Below are 17200 nucleotides of genomic sequence, written 5' to 3' on the forward strand. Positions count from 1 at the left end.
CACTCAGGGCTCGAACAGGCCCCTGATTTAGAGGGTGGCTGCATGGTTTACAGCGCTCTGATGTCTCAGACAATCTCTCTCCCACAAAGCTTCAGATCGGTGTCCCCAGAAGGCTCCTGCACCGCCTCCTCTCCCTTCACATTCTATAGAAAGGAGCAGCATCCAGGGCACTAGGTGGGTGGCAGAGGCTTCAGGAGCCCAGAGTGCTTGCCTGTTTGGCTGAGCACAAGACTGGCTGAGAGCTCAGGGACACATTGTGAGGCAGAATCCCAGGTACCTATGTGAAAGGAGCATAAGGACGTAAAAATGGCCATACTCGTTCAAATCAACGGTCCTGTGACAGGTTGGGTCACAGAGCCCCCCTTGGGACTGCCACCTGATGTGACAGGATTAACTCTGAGCCCCTTTTTCCCTGCCAGCTTGGGACTTCAGTGCCCTGCCTTGTTGAGCCAGACACGCTAGCCTGCTACAAACACAGGCCCAGGTCTGAACCAAATCCCCCAAAAGCTGCAGGCTTAACTGAAACCAGCTTAAGAAGTGTTCCTGTCTCCAACACCCAGCTACTCAGTTCCCAATGGGGTCCAAACCCCAAATAAATCTGTTTTACATTGTATAAAACTTAGACAGGTTAAACTCCTAAATTGTTCGCCCTCTATAACACTGATATAGAGATATCATAGGCTATCAGGGTTGGAAGGGACCTCAGGAGGTCATCTAGTCCAACCCCCTGCTCAAAGCAGGACCAATCCCCAATTTTTGCCCCATACCTGTAAATGGCCCCCTCAAGGATTGAACTCACAACCCTGGGTTTAGCAGGCCAAAGCTCAAACCACTGAGCTATCCCTCCCCCCGTTGCACATTGTTTGCTCCCCCAGGAATTAATCACTTGCTCTGGGTTAATTAATAAGTAAAACGTGATTTTATTAAATACAAAAAGTAGGATTTAAGTGGTTGCAAGTAATAAGAGACAGAACAAAGTAAGCTACCAAGAAAAACAAAACAAAAACACACAACTCTAAGCCTAATATAGTAGGAAACTCAATACAGGTAAAAACTCACCCTCCGAGATCTTCCAATAAGCGTCTTTCACAGACTAGATGTATTTCTAGTCTGGGCCTAATCTTTTCCCTGGTACAGTCCTTGTTCCAGCTCAGGTGGTAGCTAGGGGACTTGTAATCTGGGGGTCCAGGGATCAAGTCCCTGGTCAGGTAGAGGGACAATTTTCCCCTGTGATATCCCCCAAGAACTTTTGAGGGCCCTCCTTGACTTTACTTTTTTCCTTTTCAGGACTTGGCCTTTCCTAGGAAGGGCCCTTTACAGTCTGGGACTGAAGGGGCAACTTCCTCACATGCCCACTGCCCTTGCAGTCAGGAGGAAGAAAGGCCTCTGGGCCTGCAGCAAAGCACTGTGTGCTGACTTGTTAAGCAAATGCAGGGCTGGCCAGAGAGTCATGTTCCCACAGGGTCCTGCCTGCCAGAAAAAATTGTCCCCACAGAGTCCTCACTGCCAGAAGTCGACAAAGTTTGAGGGGTCTCCTGCTGGTCCCATAGTGTAAGGGCCAGCACTCAGGGCTTTAAACCCTGCGATCCAAGTTTATGTCTAAGTGGGACCTTGGGGTCCTTTGTTTGCCAGCTAGCCCTACGAGGATTTCCAAAGCTTCATCTTGCTCTCTCAAATGACATGGGAGCCTGTCTTTTGCCCGCCAGCTGTTGTGACTTGAGTGCAAGAGGGGACGTTTGATCCAGAAGGCTGGCTATACCTGGAGCCCTGAAGCTAGGGATACGAGCTCCATTTCCTCTGAGTCCTGAAGCTGGGCTGCAAACATCCCTATTGGTTGACCTACTGGCCCAAAAGTCACTTGGGCGGCATTGGTGTTCCCCAGGAATGCTGAAGGGCTGGCCTAAGGGAGGGAGGCTTAATACTCCTCCCTGTCAGTCAGGGCCGAAGAGGAGGGCTGCAAGAGTGACAGCATTTTTTTTTTGAGCCCACTGGGTGCAGCACCGGGTATGGGATGGCTGATGGTGGCGAAAGGGGGAGGAGATTAGGAAGGCCCCCCCTTTTTGTGTTCATCCACTCCCACCTTACGTCCTACAGCATTTTCAGTGGGTGGCTAGGTGGAAGCTGCTTGCGGGATGGCTTCAGCCACAACAGTGGCTGCCCTCACAGCAGCATCAGCCACAGTGAGGTCCCCCTTTGGCTTGGTCCGAATGAAGGTCAATGTACCACTGGGTGAAACAGGCTGATTTTAGGGAGCTTCCTCTGAAGGTGAGCAACTGTCCCCAGAACTTACTGACAGGAGCTTTAAAGTATTTGCAAATGTGCATGGCTGGCATGTGCAAAGCAAAGGCTGCCCAGGGGCGCTGTGTCAGGCTATGGTGCCACTTGAGACTATGGACCACTTTCTGGTGGCTTGTTTTTTACCCAGCAGGTCTGGGGACTCCTGGCTCCACGAGGGGCAACTTGCCCACTGGCCTTGCAACATGGAGGCAAAAAGACCTTGTGCTCTTATGAAAAGCACTGGGGGGTTGTTTTGTCTCTTCGATAACGGCAGACACTGTGCATGGAAGCGGGAGCCGTGTCTCTGCCTCCATCTTTAAGCGAATTTGCTGACTTGGGTTTTTCCTTTCTGAGGCATGATGTGTGGAGCGTTTGGCACTTTTGCTCCTCGAGTGCTCTCTCCTGCAGCAGTCCAAATTGCGCTCTACCCAGAGCCGGAAAGAAATCCACCTTCAGTGATCATTCTTTGTTTAAACCCCATTTTTCATCTATAGGCAAAGCCACTTCTTGTCTTTTCCCTTCTGAGTTGGGATTGTTTTTGGATGGGAAGGCTGGCTGTTTTTTCACATTATGATGATGCTAAAACTTTCCTAAATCACATGACTCAGTAACTGTGAGACAGCATGGAGTGAAGCAGGTTTCAAAGGATGAGAAGAGAAGATGATGGAAGAATCTGTTGTCCTGATTCTGAGTCATCAGGTGTATCCTGCTCTGGAATTTAACATTCTGTGAAACAAAAAAGGTTCTTACCCCTCGGTGAGAGGTGGGTTTTTCTCTCTCTCCTGAAGGTCATTTCGTTACATAAATGGACATTACTTTTGTTTGACAGAATGTAACATATTTCCTGGGGAATTTGAACCAAATGGTAAAATAGATTCCATTTTTTTTCTTTTTCTTTTGCTATTTTCCCACCCTGCCATGATGATCCGGAGAAAGTCCAAGTGTAGTTCAGTCAACAGGAGAAAATATGCCAAGTTATTGGACATGCTAACAAAGCCATAGTAGTTTGTTTAAATCTCTGCTCTGAAATCGTGGTCTACAGCAGACCCCAAACTGTGCAACTAACTGAAGCAAGTTCAGATGATCACACTGGGGTTCAATTGTTTAGGTCAATATGTCTCAGACGATCCAAGGAGAGAATTCCAAAGTAAGAGGTATGGAAGGGTGCAAAATCCCCTTGTATTTGGTTCTCAAACTGGTTGTGTCCCAGGCCCTACAGGAGGTTACTCCTGAAGATCTCGCCTGGCTAACCTTGTGAATTAGGAAATGTTGTCCCGAACTACGCAGATGTGGAGGAAAGAGAAGTGGTGCTTTGCTGAACTCACCCTTTCTAGTTGCTGCAATTGTGTATAAAATGAAATCAGTTTTGAATGTGAGACAGCCGCAGAAAAATAACTTTTTTCTCATAGAAACCCCATCTCTGGTAACTCAGTGAGACTCGGATACAGGGCTGTAATCTGGTTCCTAATTTAGATCAATGACACCATCTTGAAGAAATAAACTGGGCATGTTTGAGAGGCCATTCTTCACTACAATTACCCAGATTTTGGGTGGTCTGGTAAAGGATTCTACCACGGAGAAGTGTAAATTTACCCTGACCAAGGCAAAGGATTTGCAAGAACTCAGGTAGAAATAACAGGCACGCACTTGTTCATTTTCACCACAGAGAAGAAGCTGGGGTGCACTATGACCCAGGTCAAACTGTTTTTGGAACACCACGGCTGCTACTCTGAAAACTGCCTAGTACAGTGGCACTGATTACAGCCCCAAAGGACGCCAGGGTTAGATTGGGAACAATTGTCCTCTACCATTGAGATCCAAAGTTCCATGAGGCAAAGTGAGAAATGGTTGATGCCTTCAGAGGACGTTCCTTCCCCATGGATCCCAGTCTGGCTGCCTGGTCGGACAACAAGGACTTTTGTGCTGTGGAAGGGATGATAACCAATGAAGGAATGAATGGGTCAGGCACAGAATTCAGACTGCAACATTTACAAATCTTGTGTCCTGATTCTATGCTTTTGTCTCTTAATTTTGCTCCTATGTCTTATCCATTTTGACCTCTTCTCCTCCACCTCCTGCTATTTTGGAAGATTACAAAGTGTGAAAAAAAGTACAGGCTGTAATTGCAAACCTGCCCTCCTAGGAAACCCTTTCTACCAACATTTATGGCAGAAGACCCAGAGATAAATGAACTATCAGAAGTGGAATGAATCTATATTGGGGTAAACTGTAAGGCTCACTTGGTCTCAACTGGGATTTCAAAGGAAACTAACACATATCATAGAATCATAGAAGATTAGGGTTGGAAGGGACCTCAGGAGATCATCAAGTCCAACCCCCTGCTCAAAGCAGGACCAATCCCCAACTAATGATGTGATAGCCTGAATTATACTGGAAAACTGAATTATATGTTGTTGTTTTTTTCCTTTTTGTTACTAATATAGGCAATGGTGGTTAATGCTAAAAAGTTTATTTTGGATAATTTATCCCCTTTGGACAGAGGAGTTCTGACATCAAACCTTACTCCAAAGCTTGGAATGGGAGAAGTAATGGATCTGAGAGTACAAACTCCATAGAGAATTTAATTATTTGTTTTTCAGATGGAATTCATTTGGATAAGTGCTAAAGTAAATGTCTGTAAAGAGGAAAACAATGTGTGTGACCTTTTCCCTCGTTAGATTTTAAGGATCATGGAATTGCCACCTTCTTGTTTGCAAAGGAAAGACGTGAGATGTGTCATGAGATACACCCACTTATTAATAACACACAGTGGGTATTTTCTCTTTTAAAAATTCCTGGAGCCCATTTTATTTTTGGTGCTGAGATTCAGAGGGGGGAAGGATAGCTCAGTGGTTTGAGCATTCGCCTGCTAAACTCAGGGTTGTGAGTTCAGTCCTTGAGGGGGCCATTTAGGGATCTGGGGCAAAAATTGGGGATTGGTCCTGCTTTGAACAGGGGGTTGAACTAGATGACCTTCTGAGGTCCCTTCCAACCCTGATATTCTATGATTCCTTTTCCTTTGGAGGAGGGTAGCTCTTAGAGGAAGGGTATTTAATCCTCAGGCCAGGCTGTGGAATCAACTCAAAACACACATTGTTTTTCTTTTACTTTCTTTCCTTTTTGTTGTTGCTGAATATATCTTTGGGTTTCACACATCCACAATGAATATGGTTTGCAAGAACAGCTATTTTAGGAAAACTGCTGAGTTAAACTGTTGGTAGCCCAAAGTCTGCCTCATTCCCTGGTGTTAGTACATGTTAGTGAAAATAATGCCTTAAGTTCTTTCTTTCTATAGATTTGGTTCATAGATATAGATAATAACAATGCTTTAGAATCTTTATCTTCAATGAAGAGTGTGTCTGAATTCTAAGGCCCAGAACACAGCTCTTGACCAATGTGCAACCCTATTCAGGAATTTATTCATTATCATAGAATCATGGACTATCAGGGTTGGAAGGGACCTCAGGAGGTCATCTAGTCCACCCCCCTGCTCAAAGCAGGACCAATCCCCAACTAAATCATCCCAGCCAGGGCTTTGTCAAGCCTGACCTTAAAAATATCTAAGGAAGGAGATTCCACCCCTCCCAGATAACGCATTCCAGTGTTTCACCACCCTCCTAGTGAAAAAGCGTTTCCTAATATCCAACCTAAACCTCCCCCACTGCAACTTGAGACCATTACTCCTCGTTCTGTCATCAGCTACCACTGAGAACAGTCTAGATCCATCCTCTTTGGAACCCCCTTTCAGCATTAAATTATGCTGCGTTTAATAACTCTAGGGTGCCTTCATGTCTGTAAATCTCTTGATATTTTTGGACACCATCTCCTTAACATATATTTAAAGTGCTAACATAGTCATATATAGATTAGGGACACTAATGAGAGATTATTGTTACAGCAGGTGTTTTCTGTTGGGGAAATCAACATGGAAGAATGATTGTGGGGTAAGACAGACCCACTGAGAGATATTAACTTGAAGAATTGTTAGTCCTTTCAGCAGTAAATCATCATGCCTTCTCCCATGAGTCGGGTAAACTGAGAATGTAGAGCAATGACACCAGAACATATGTTTCTGGGAGAATATTCTTGGTACCTAGGTTTCCTTTGTCTGAAACCCTATACAATGATACCGATGTGGGAACTTCGCTGTGGGGATGGAAAGTGGGCAGATGCAGGAGAGACACCGATCCAGCTCTTAGTCTGAGAACAAAGGGTGGTATTGTCTGTACTCTGTATAGTGCTGTACTAATCTCTGATTAACAATCTTCGATTAAATCATTTCAACCGAGCCTGTTATTTCGACAATCTCGAGTCGCTCACTCAGACATGCAACTGCTGGGCATGTTGTCTGTAGTCAAGGCATAGTTCATACCTGATTTACCTGGAAGATCTCAGGGGAGACACCATGAATTGGGATAAACTGGGATCATCATCCACAGACTCCAAGGGAAAGGCTGAAGTCCTTTGCCTTTCAGGTCACCAGGGTGTCTAAGAGAGACTGGTCCCCCCCAGGAAGGAGCTCGCAACATCAATGACAGGGTGTGCCTGTATTCTCTACCTAATAAAACCCATTAGTGGGGAGTGCTGGGCCAGCTACCCCATTGCTTGGTTCCTTGACTACAGCTGCAGCTCTTACCACACAAGTCCAGAGACTGAAGGAGCTGGAGATTTCCAACCCCTTCTCATCAGCCCTTCTGTCAGCGGTAGCGAGAACTGTTAGACTGCTCATGAAAGCCTCAAGAAGGGCTGTGTCTGTGTTGGGGGTGGAAAGAGAAGGATTAACCACGCACCAGTTCAGTCAAAGGAGGAAGCTTTAATTGGCTTTGAGGTTGTAGTTTAAACATGAACAATCCTTTGGTTTCTGTCCTGAAATATTTAACAAGCTCAGTGTGGATGAAGCATAGAATACCAGGGTTGGAAGGGACCTCAGGAGGTCATCTAGTCCAACCCCCTGCTCAAAGCAGGACCAATCCCCAATTTTTGCCCCCAGATCCCTCAATGGCCCCCTCAAGGATTGAGCTCACAACCCTGGGTTTAGCAGGCCAATGCTCAAGCCACTGAGCTATCCCTCCCCCCCAAAGTTCTCTGAGGTTTCCAGTAACTGGACAGCTGCCTCCTTGGCTTCCTGTTTTAGGATTTATAAGGGTTGATGACCCGTTGTATTAATCTGATCATTTGACTTCATTGATAACATGAGTCCAATGCAATAGAATTGTTAACGCATTGATTTACTGATTTTGACCTTCACATGCTAACAGTGCATTCGCCCCCATAGTTAGTTTAGTCATGTGTACAGTAGTTTAGTCTTATTGATGTGTGTTCTTGCTTTTTTTTTTTTTTTCATTTTAATAAAATGTATAAAGGGGAATCTGGAGTCATTTTTTTCAATAAGCAAAGTGGGCCAGAACTGCTGAAAATCAGGGTGGAGATCAGCGAGTCGACCTTGAATTGCCATCTAAATGAACTCTTTGGTTCTCACAGAGGAGCAGCCAAAGGGAGCCTGTAACTGGAGGAGCTCTGGAAGGGAAGCACAAGGGAAAATGAGCTCCCTCTCCCAGGTTTTTGGGAATTGGGTGGGGTAGTGTTGATGAGTAAGGAGGGGTCAGTCTCTCTGCAGTGGCAGGTGGGGTGGCTTGCTCTGCAGTCTCTGTCATGGCTAGGCCCAGCCTGTGGCCTGATCTAGTTGTCTGTTCCTGGTCAGGCCCAGCTGATGTTGGGGGTTTTATTTGAAGGGTTGTTAATGGTGGCAAAGAGCCTGTACAGTTCAGCAAATGTGGTGCTGGTAAAATAAATGAATATTTGTTAACAAGGCATATCAGGACATTGCTGGAAAAAGGCAGAGTTAAGGTTATGTGGACAACCTTAACTGCATTTCCTGGTTTTCAGAAGTTTGAATTTTGCTGACATTGAGGTTCTAAAAGAAATAACATCTCGCCAGGCAATCTTCAGTAGGCATTAGCCAAGTTTTTTGCCCTTTAATTAATAGAAGTAAGGAAGGTCCTAGCTGCCAACTAGCTATTAACCAGCTAGCAAGGCCAACTGCAGGGCTAGATAGATGGAAAGAAAACAATGAAAGTGTCCATCAGCAAAGACCATTTTGAAACAAATACATGTCTCCTACCTGGGAAGAAGCAAAAGAAAGTGACTGAATGTCATTCTCTAAGGGAAAGGTTTCACACCTCCATCTTGGGTGTCTTTGTTGTAAAGGTGAAAAGGAAGAAAAGACAATTGAATTCACAGGAAGAAGTTAGCAGATTTCTTCCCCTTCCCAGGCATTGTTTTCATGTACATTGTTTTCCATGTAACCCTTTACTTTATAGTTAACTCCTTCCCCTTGGTCTGAATTTCTTCTAGTAACAAACTCTAGTTTTGCTTTCAGCGTCTCAACATGTGTAGGCTTCGATGAGTAAGGGCCATTTCATTTCCCATTCAACCTGTCTCACATACAGATGCCATGTGCCCTTACCATGTGCCCTGCCCAGGTGTGTGTCCATTCACACCCCATCCATTTTTCCAATCTCCATCTTCACAGATTCCCTGCACAGGGAAGAGTGCCCAGATCTATGGCTAAAGCGTTGTCAAGGTGTCACTTACATTTTAAAAACCCAAGAAGATGCCGGCAGCCCCCAGCTCTCCCTGCTCCCTTTCTCCCTGGGTGGTTCAGCTGGGCTGCAAAAGCTCCCCAGTCAGTTAGACATCACAAAGGGACCATGGGTTTCCCAGGTAACTAGGGAATAAAACCCTCTCTGCAGGGGCCTGACTGTAGGGGCTGGCCTGGCCTGCCTTTTTGAGTGGGTCTACTCTGCACACTAAGCATGGTTTGAGCCCAAGTCCCCAGTCTGTGCAGACACAAATCTGTCCGACTTGGGTCAGCAGGTGCTCAGGACCCAGGTCCTAGGACACAGCGAGGGAGGATGGTCAGATACTGAGCCCAGTCCCGGTCATTGCACAGTGGGGATGCAGGTCAAGCGGCAGATTCAAATCAGAATGGCTGCGTAGTGCAGTGTGGGTATGTAACACAACCCCCACCCCCAAGTCCTCAACGGTGGATCAGGCAGAAGAGGATCATTGGATCGACAACGGCTGTAAAAGCGGGTGAAGGCTGCAGCGAGTTGGGATCTCCAGTCGTCTCAGACTTTCCCTGCCGCTGGGCCCCAGACCTCCTGCTTGTCATGATCGTGTGGTTGCTGCTGGTGCATCAGCTGCCCCATATTCAAAGAAAACACGCGCAGGCATCTACCATGCCCTGAAGGGGTGTCTCAAGAAAACTGATATGGACATCCCAAGTAGGGTGACTGGATGTCCCGATTTTATGGGGACAGACCCAATATTTGGGGCTTTGTCTCATAGAGGCGCCTATTACCACCCACTCACTGTCCTAATTTTTCACACTTGCTATCTGATCACCTAAGCGCAAGCTGGGAGGAGCAAGCCACCAACTGACCTCAACGGTGCCACGTCCTCCCGCAGGCAAGTGGCCTGCTTCGAGGAGAAGCATCTTCCCCTCCAAGCGAAAAAGAGAGAGAAAAGGAAGGAAAAAGAAGAACTTTCTCCCAGCAGGCAGCTGATCCACCAGGAAATGTCTGTACCTACTGTGGGCAGATCTGTGGTTCCAGGCTCGGACTCCTGTGTCATCTCAGGACCCACATGTAAATCCATGCTGGAGATCATCCTCAAATCGAGGGATCGCCACCAGTGGTGGACATGTCACACAACTGTGAGACCTGCGTCAAACATGTGTAAACCCAGGTTCACAATGCAGTGGGGATGGTTAAACATGGGCTTGGAAACAACCAGTCCTCAAGCACAGGTCACACAGACCTTTGAGAGAGCTGTCACCCTTGAACCCTGCTGGTTTTCCTCTTCTTCTTGGGTTTCTTAGACCACTAAGGGCTGTAGGTTTGTCACAGGACAAACAGCCCTTTTTGGTCTCTGAGACAATCTAGTCTGGGGCTGTCTGGATGAGGAAAGAGAAGGGCAGAAAGATTATTCTGGATGAGAGGCTGAGTCAGAAGCATTTGGAGTTGCAGCAGTAGCAGGTTGTTATCCTGTAGTAGACTAGCCATTGGTTTGGGGAGCGTGGAATGAGACACACACACACACACTTCCAGGGAATTTTACAGCTATTTTCTATCAGCTGGGGAATGTAGAAAATGCACTATCCAACCCCTGCAGTATCCCTATGCATCTTCAATAACTCCCATCACCCCCCCTCCACATGCTCCTAACTCCCTTCCACCCTCAGTGGCTCCTGGCTCTGTCTCCTCCCTGCTCCTAGAATCATAGAATATCAGGGTTGGAAGGGACCTCAGGAGGTCATCTAGTCCAACCCCCTGCTCAAAGCAGAACCAATCCCCAACTAAATCATCTCAGCCAGGGCTTTGTCAAACCTGACCTTAAAAACTAGGGAAGGAGATTCCACCACCTCCCTAGGTAATGCATTCCAGTGCTTCCCCACCCTCCTAGTGAAAAAGTGTTTCCTAATATCCAACCTAAATCTCCCCCACTGCAACTGGAGACCATTACTCCTTGCTACCACTGAGAACAGTCTAGATCCATCCTCTCTGGAACCCCCTTTCAGGTAGTTGAAAGCAGCTATCAAATCCCCCCTCATTCTTCTCTTCCGCAGACTAAACAATCCCAGTTCCCTCGGCCTCTCCTCATAAGTCATGTGTTCCAGATCCCTAATCATTTTTGTTGCCCTTCGCTGGACTCTCTCCAATTTTTCCACATCCTTCTTGTAGTGTGGGGCCCAAAACTGGACACAGTACTCCAGATGAGGCCTCACCAATGTCGAATAGAGGGGAACGATCACGTCCCTCGATCTGCTGGCAATGCCCCTACTTATACACCCCAAAATGCTGTTGGCCTTCTTGTCAACAAGGGCACACTGCTGACTCATATCCAGCTTCTCGTCCACTGTCACCCCTAGGTCCTTTTCTGCAGAACTGCTGCCGAGCCGTTCGGTCCCTAGTCTGTAGCAGTGCATGGGATTCTTCCGTCCTAAGTGCAGGACTCTGCACTTGTCCTTGTTGCACCTCATCAGATTTCTTTTGGCCCAATCCTCTAATTTGTCTAGGGCCCTCTGTATCCTATCCCTGTCCTCCAGTGGTATCTATCTCTCCTCCCAGTTTAGTGGCATCTGCAAACTTGCTGAGGGTGCAATCCACACCATCCTCCCGATCATTAATGAAGATATTGAACAAAACCAGCCCCAGAACCAACCCTTGTGGCACTCCACTTGATACCAGCTGCCAACTAGACATGGAGCCATTGATCACTACCCCTTGAGCCCGACAATCTAGCCAACTTTCTATCCACCTTATAGTGCATTCATCCAGCCCATACTTCTTTAACTTGCTGGCAAGAATACTGTGGGAGACTGTGTCAAAAGCTTTGCTAAAGTCAAGGAACAACACGTCCACTGCTTTCCCCTCATCCACAGAGCCAGTTATCTCGTCATAGAAGGCAATTAGATTAGTCAGGCATGACTTGCCCTTGGTGAATCCATGCTGACTGTTCCTGATCACTTTCATCTCATGTAAGTGCTTCAGAATGGATTCCTTGAGGACCTGCTCCATGATTTTTCCAGGGACTGAGGTGAAGTTGACTGGCCTGTAGTTCCCCAGATCCTCCTTCTTCCCTTTTTTAAAGATGGGCTGGGGTAATATAGTGAATTCCAGCACTGGCCATGGGGGTAACAAACCTTAGCCCGTCATTTTGCCTTTAGCCAAGTGCTTGGGCATAAAATCCACTGTTCTTAATGGGGGTAGGAGTCAGCAATTATTGAATTAAAAAATCTTCAGGGAAGTAGCTGCAAGTGGTCGCCAAAGGTTTCTTTGTGTTCACATCTGTACAGGAATGAGGCATAAAGCAGAAATGGGGGAAGGGGCTCTAAATTTAAATCAGTTTTAGAGAGAAATGTGTTCAAACACAGTGATCCCCAGCTCCTTCCCCCGAGCCTTAGAAGGGGATTAGCTGTGAACAGCTGCGGCTGCTGCTCTGAGGGGAGCGGTATAAGCTGTTTGCCCGTGGATGCAGCCCACCAGCTGGTTCTCCTGGGGCAGAAGGTGAGTGGCTGGGCAGGGATGCTGCACCGGCTGGGGTCTGGAGTATGAACAGGGGTCTCAGGAACCCGCCTCCAGTGGGGGTCAAGGATGCTGAGGAGGTGGAATCTGAGCATCACAGGCATCAAGAGTCAAAGCTGCTTGGGGTGAGCATGGGGGGCAATGGCCCTAGTGGATTTTTTGTGGATCCCTTTCACTACTTGCCCACAACAACCTGGCAGCCCCCAGCTTTCTCTTTGCACTACGATCATGTGCTCTGTGGAAAGGGGCTTCTGGGAACCAGTATTTCCAGCTGCATTAAAGAGTCATAAAGGAGAAGGAAAAGTTAAAGCCTTAGAAAAGTCTCTGTGTGTGCGTTAGATGGATGGGAGGGTGTCTAGAAACCACTCAGCTTTAGTCTCTTTTCCCTGATTTCCTTCAGAAAATCTGAAGCAGGGAGCAAAAATAACTGCCCTCTCTGAGGCTTGAACTCAGGACCTTCAGATTATGAGACTGATGCACTGCCAACTGTGCTAAGAAGGCTTAGGAAAGTTTAACCTCAGTGCATATAGGACCCTCTTTCAGCAGTGACTGGGGCAGCAAAGGAGCCAGGGGTGTGCTGGAAGAAGCGGGGAGATCTGGTGCCCAGAGACCTGTCCTGGCAGTTTTCTCAGCAGCAAATAAATCAATTCTCCCTACCAGCGAACAATCTACCAGAAATGATGGCAGTATGGGACAGGAGGTGTTCCCAAGGCAGGGACCCACTTCCACATTTTAGAGTTTAAAACTTACTCTCATTACCCTAATGTCATAACCATACAGCTAAGGGTAGCCTAGAGTTCCTCCTTACCTGTAAGGGGTTAAGAAGCTCAAATAACCTGGTTGGCACCTGACCAAAAGGACCACTGGGGAAAGAAGAGACTTTCACATCTTGGAGGGGAGGCTTTGTTTGGTATGTTCTCTTGGGAAGCAGGGAAGCATCAGGTCAGAAAACTCCTTCTCCTATAAACCATCCTAAAAGTCTCTCATATTACAAAAATTGTAAGTAAAAGCCAGGCAAGGCATGTTAGATTATCTTTTGTTCTGCTTCTGAATTTTTCCTTTGCTGGAGGGAGGTTTATTCCTGTTTTTTGTAACTTTGAAACTAAGCCGAGAGGAAGTTCTGCTGTGTTTGTGAATCTTTTGTTACTCTGTAAAGTTATTTTCCATCCTGATTTTACAGAGGTGATTTTTACATTTAAAAAAAAATAAAATTCTTCTTTTAAGAACCTATCTGATTTCTCTATTGTCCTAAGACCCAGGGGGTTGGGTCTGTGATCACTTTGTAACCAATTGGTTAGGATATTATTCTCAAGCCTCCCCAGGAAAGGGGATATAGGGCTTGGGGGGATATTTTGGGGGAATAGGAACTCCAAGTGATCCTTTCCCTGATTCTTTGTTAAATCACTTGGTGATGGCAGCATACCCTCCAAGGACAAAGACTTTGTGCCTTGGGGAAGTTTTAACCTAAGCTGGTAGAAATAAGCTGAGGGGGTCTTTCATGTGGGTCTCCACATCTGTACCCTAGAGCAGTGGTCTCCAAACTTTTTGGATCATGCGCCCCAGGGCCAGCTCTCGGGAAGCACAAAAAAAAAAAAAGAGAGAGAGAGAGAAGAGCTGCTGCCGGAGAGAGATGAGCTGCCGCCAGCAAAGAATCAAAGGTCCAGGAGTGCAGCTGCAGCCATGCCAGCGGCGCACCCCCAGGGATGGTCTTGTGCACCCCCTGAGGTGCATACACCCCGCTTTGGAGACCAGTGCCCTAGAGTTCAGAGGGAACCCTGACACCTAGTATGGCACTTTCCATGTGAATTAGGCAGAGCAGTTGAGGAAGCTACCTGGATAATAGAAACCAGGGCTCTAGGTAAGGTTTGAACTCATAACCCCAGCAGCAGTCCCCTTTGCACTAGCCAGTTGCACCCACTGCACGTGCTTCTTAGACAGCGTTGGGAAGTAGGCCGTTACCAGTCTCTGTGCTTCACACCTTTGCCTGGTAATTGAAAGGCTGCTGGTTCAAACCTAACTAAAGACGTGGCTTTTCAGTGACGAGACTCCAGTACATTTTAACAGGAAGAAAATCTCTATTCTGGTCTAGCCCCATTTGACTCCTTCTGCCTGTCTTCTCCCCCAGCCCCCTGTCTCTTTCCTTCCCCACTGGGGCCATGCAGAGAGGAGCCCCAGTCAATCTCTGTCACAGAGAGTCTGTATCCCATAAAGGGAGGGAGGGGTCACTCTAACACATTGATAATGGGGAGAGGAGGGGTGCGTGGTTAGGGGGAGAAAGGATGGAGAACTAACAGTGGGGCCCAGAGAGGTTCCCCCACAGATTGGGGAGATCCCCTGCTGCCCACCATCAGCCAGCTGTGGGAAGAACAACTTGGGATTGCTTGGGGAAGCCACTTCTAAAAACACAAGTGTAACTTGCTAAAATTACATTTTAATAAGACCAAAGCCTCCTCAAACCCAGCGTCACAATCACTGGGACGACTTTGTCCTGATATTTTACTGGCCACAGCCACAAAGCGAGTCAAATTACAGCTCCCGTTCGGAGTCAATGCACACACAAGAATCCAGAGGCTTTTCATTCCTTAGGTTCTGCCGTCATTTCATTTCTGGCCTGTTCCAAGATTTATCGTTGTGCAAAGCAACGTCAGGCCCTTGGGAGTGTCCCCCGCAGTCCTGCCTGCCTCCCCGGGCAATTTAAAGGGCCTGGGACCCCCATCACCAGCCGCACAAGGGGGCTAAGGCGGCTTCCTGCCCGCTCTTGCTCCGTGTGACGTGCCACTCTCGGAAGCAGCTGGCATGTCCCTGTGGTCCCTGGGCTGGGGGTGGGGGTCTTCATGAGCTGCCCCAGCCCCGAGCGCCGATTCTGCCAACTGTGGCAATGGGAGCTGCAGGGGTGGCATCTGCGGGCAGCGGTGCGCAGAGACCCCCCCCACCCACCCACACCTAGGGGCTGCTGCCAGAGGGGGGTGCGGGTCACTTTCGGGATATGCCTGAGGTAAGTGCCACACCTCTCACCCTCTCCTGCATCGCCAACCCCCTGCCCGAGCCCAGACCCTGCACCCAAACTCTCTCCCAGAGCCCAGCCCCTCTCCCTCCCACACCCAAACTCCCTCCCAGAGCCTTAGGCAGGTGTGTGGGGGGGGAGGCGGGGGCAGGACTTGGCCCCATTCTGGGCACCACCAACAATTATACATCCCTGTCCAGCCCAACTTTCTGCGGGTGCCCCTCAGCCCCCACCCGTGCAGGGTTTGAAGCTTGCATTGCTTAAATTCCAGGACACTGAGGGATTTCAGCTCCCTTTTGTCAAGAGGGCACCTTCACCCCACTCCCAACCAGATTCTTATCCATGGGATGACTGTAGGGGGGCTGGGTCCCGCTGTGTCTTTTCTCTCTCTAGGACAGGCCAGGGCATCTGAGCACCCAGGACCTTCTGTGGAGCTGCCCTTCCCCTTCCCCTTCTATGGTCTCATCTGTCATCAACTCCAGCCTGTTTTCTATCCATCGTCAGCACCATCCCAAGCCAGCTGCACTCGCCTCAAAAGGACAGCATCCCCAGGTGGGTGTAAATCACTGACGTCTCTCCTCTCTGAGCACTGACTGCTCCTCCGTTTCCTTGCCCCTCAGTCTGGGCAGATGGGACCTTCCCCTCCAGTGCTGGAGGATTCTCCCTTCTCATCCACCACTGACCCAAACAGCACAGCAGGTGGGAATCTTAAAAGTACCGAGGAGACTTAGGAGCAGAAACCCCCCCAGACCTTCCATGCAATTGGCACTTGCCCCTCCCTGAGCAGGACTGAAACTGGTGCAGGGAGACTGGTGGGCCACATCCCCGCTGGGCATGAGCAAAACAGCCAGGTGAAAAGAGAACTTGGAGATGCTGGGGATTGAACCCAGGGCCTCATACATGCAAAGCATGCGCTCTACCACTGAGCTACATCCCCAGATAGAATATAACTGCTATGGGTTACACTCAGAGCTCTCCTGTTTCCAGAGCGTCTGGGAGCCTAAAAGCAGCATGAGGGACAGAGTCCCTGCTCTGAGGGCCAAACCTGCTGTCCTGGAGGTTGCTGGTTCTTAGGGGGCACTTTGCAGCAGGGCCAGATTCTATGTGTGGGGCAGAGAGAGTGCCTGCCCTGGACTCAGGGGCAGAGATACACTCAGCCCTCTCCCCTGCATTGGCGGGGGGAGGGTGCTGCAATCCCCTGCTGGAAGGTCATGGAGGTGGGGGGCTAGGTGAGCAGCTCAGCACCTGACCATGGTGGCAGAAGTGGTGTGGGGAGCTCCAGGTGTTTCTAGGATCTGCTATTTCCACTTGCCTGTAAAGTCCAGCTTTCCCCAGCACATTCACTGCAGTGCAATTGGGTCACTGTTTCCATGGCTCTACAGCAAAGACTCACTCCCGGTTTCCCATCTATCTGCAGCACGATCAGCCTGTGTCAGTGGTTAATGAGGTGGATCTAGTTGTAGATGGTTATTCATTCCCCACCTTGACAATTCAGACAGTCCCTTTCCTACTGAAATCCCCAGCACCTCAGTGATCCCGGGAGCAGGGGTTGGGGTTTCCCTGGGGGCCGGAGATTTTGAGGGTCCTTTTTTCCCTCAGCAGGGAGTGAACTCAGCTTTTCCCCCAGCCCAGACATTCCATGAAATACCTGTAGCAGCATAAAGAAAGAGGGGAGGGAACATCTCACGGCCAGGGCTGGAGGTGCCCAGGGCCACCTGCTTGTCCATTGTTTCCATCGCAGAAGAGGAAGGTTCCACGGAATTTGACACCCTGCTTTGCACGAGGGACAGAGAAAGATCTTGCTGTTCCTGTGTCTGTGCAAAGAAAATTG

General features: G+C 48.4%; 1 protein-coding gene and 2 non-coding genes across 6 annotated transcripts in view; 1 reads left to right on the plus strand and 2 right to left on the minus strand.

The window, feature by feature from the left end:
• Nucleotides 1-17200, plus strand: part of LOC140904199 (uncharacterized) — a 302914-nt gene that overhangs the window by 106874 nt on the left and 178840 nt on the right. The window lies entirely within an intron of this gene.
• Nucleotides 12794-12866, minus strand: TRNAM-CAU (transfer RNA methionine (anticodon CAU)). Its single transcript has one exon. It is a non-coding gene; the product is annotated as a tRNA-Met (tRNA).
• Nucleotides 16235-16306, minus strand: TRNAA-UGC (transfer RNA alanine (anticodon UGC)). Its single transcript has one exon. It is a non-coding gene; the product is annotated as a tRNA-Ala (tRNA).

This window comes from Lepidochelys kempii, chromosome 28 (assembly GCF_965140265.1).
Source record: "Lepidochelys kempii isolate rLepKem1 chromosome 28, rLepKem1.hap2, whole genome shotgun sequence".
Taxonomy (NCBI): Eukaryota; Metazoa; Chordata; order Testudines; family Cheloniidae; genus Lepidochelys; species Lepidochelys kempii.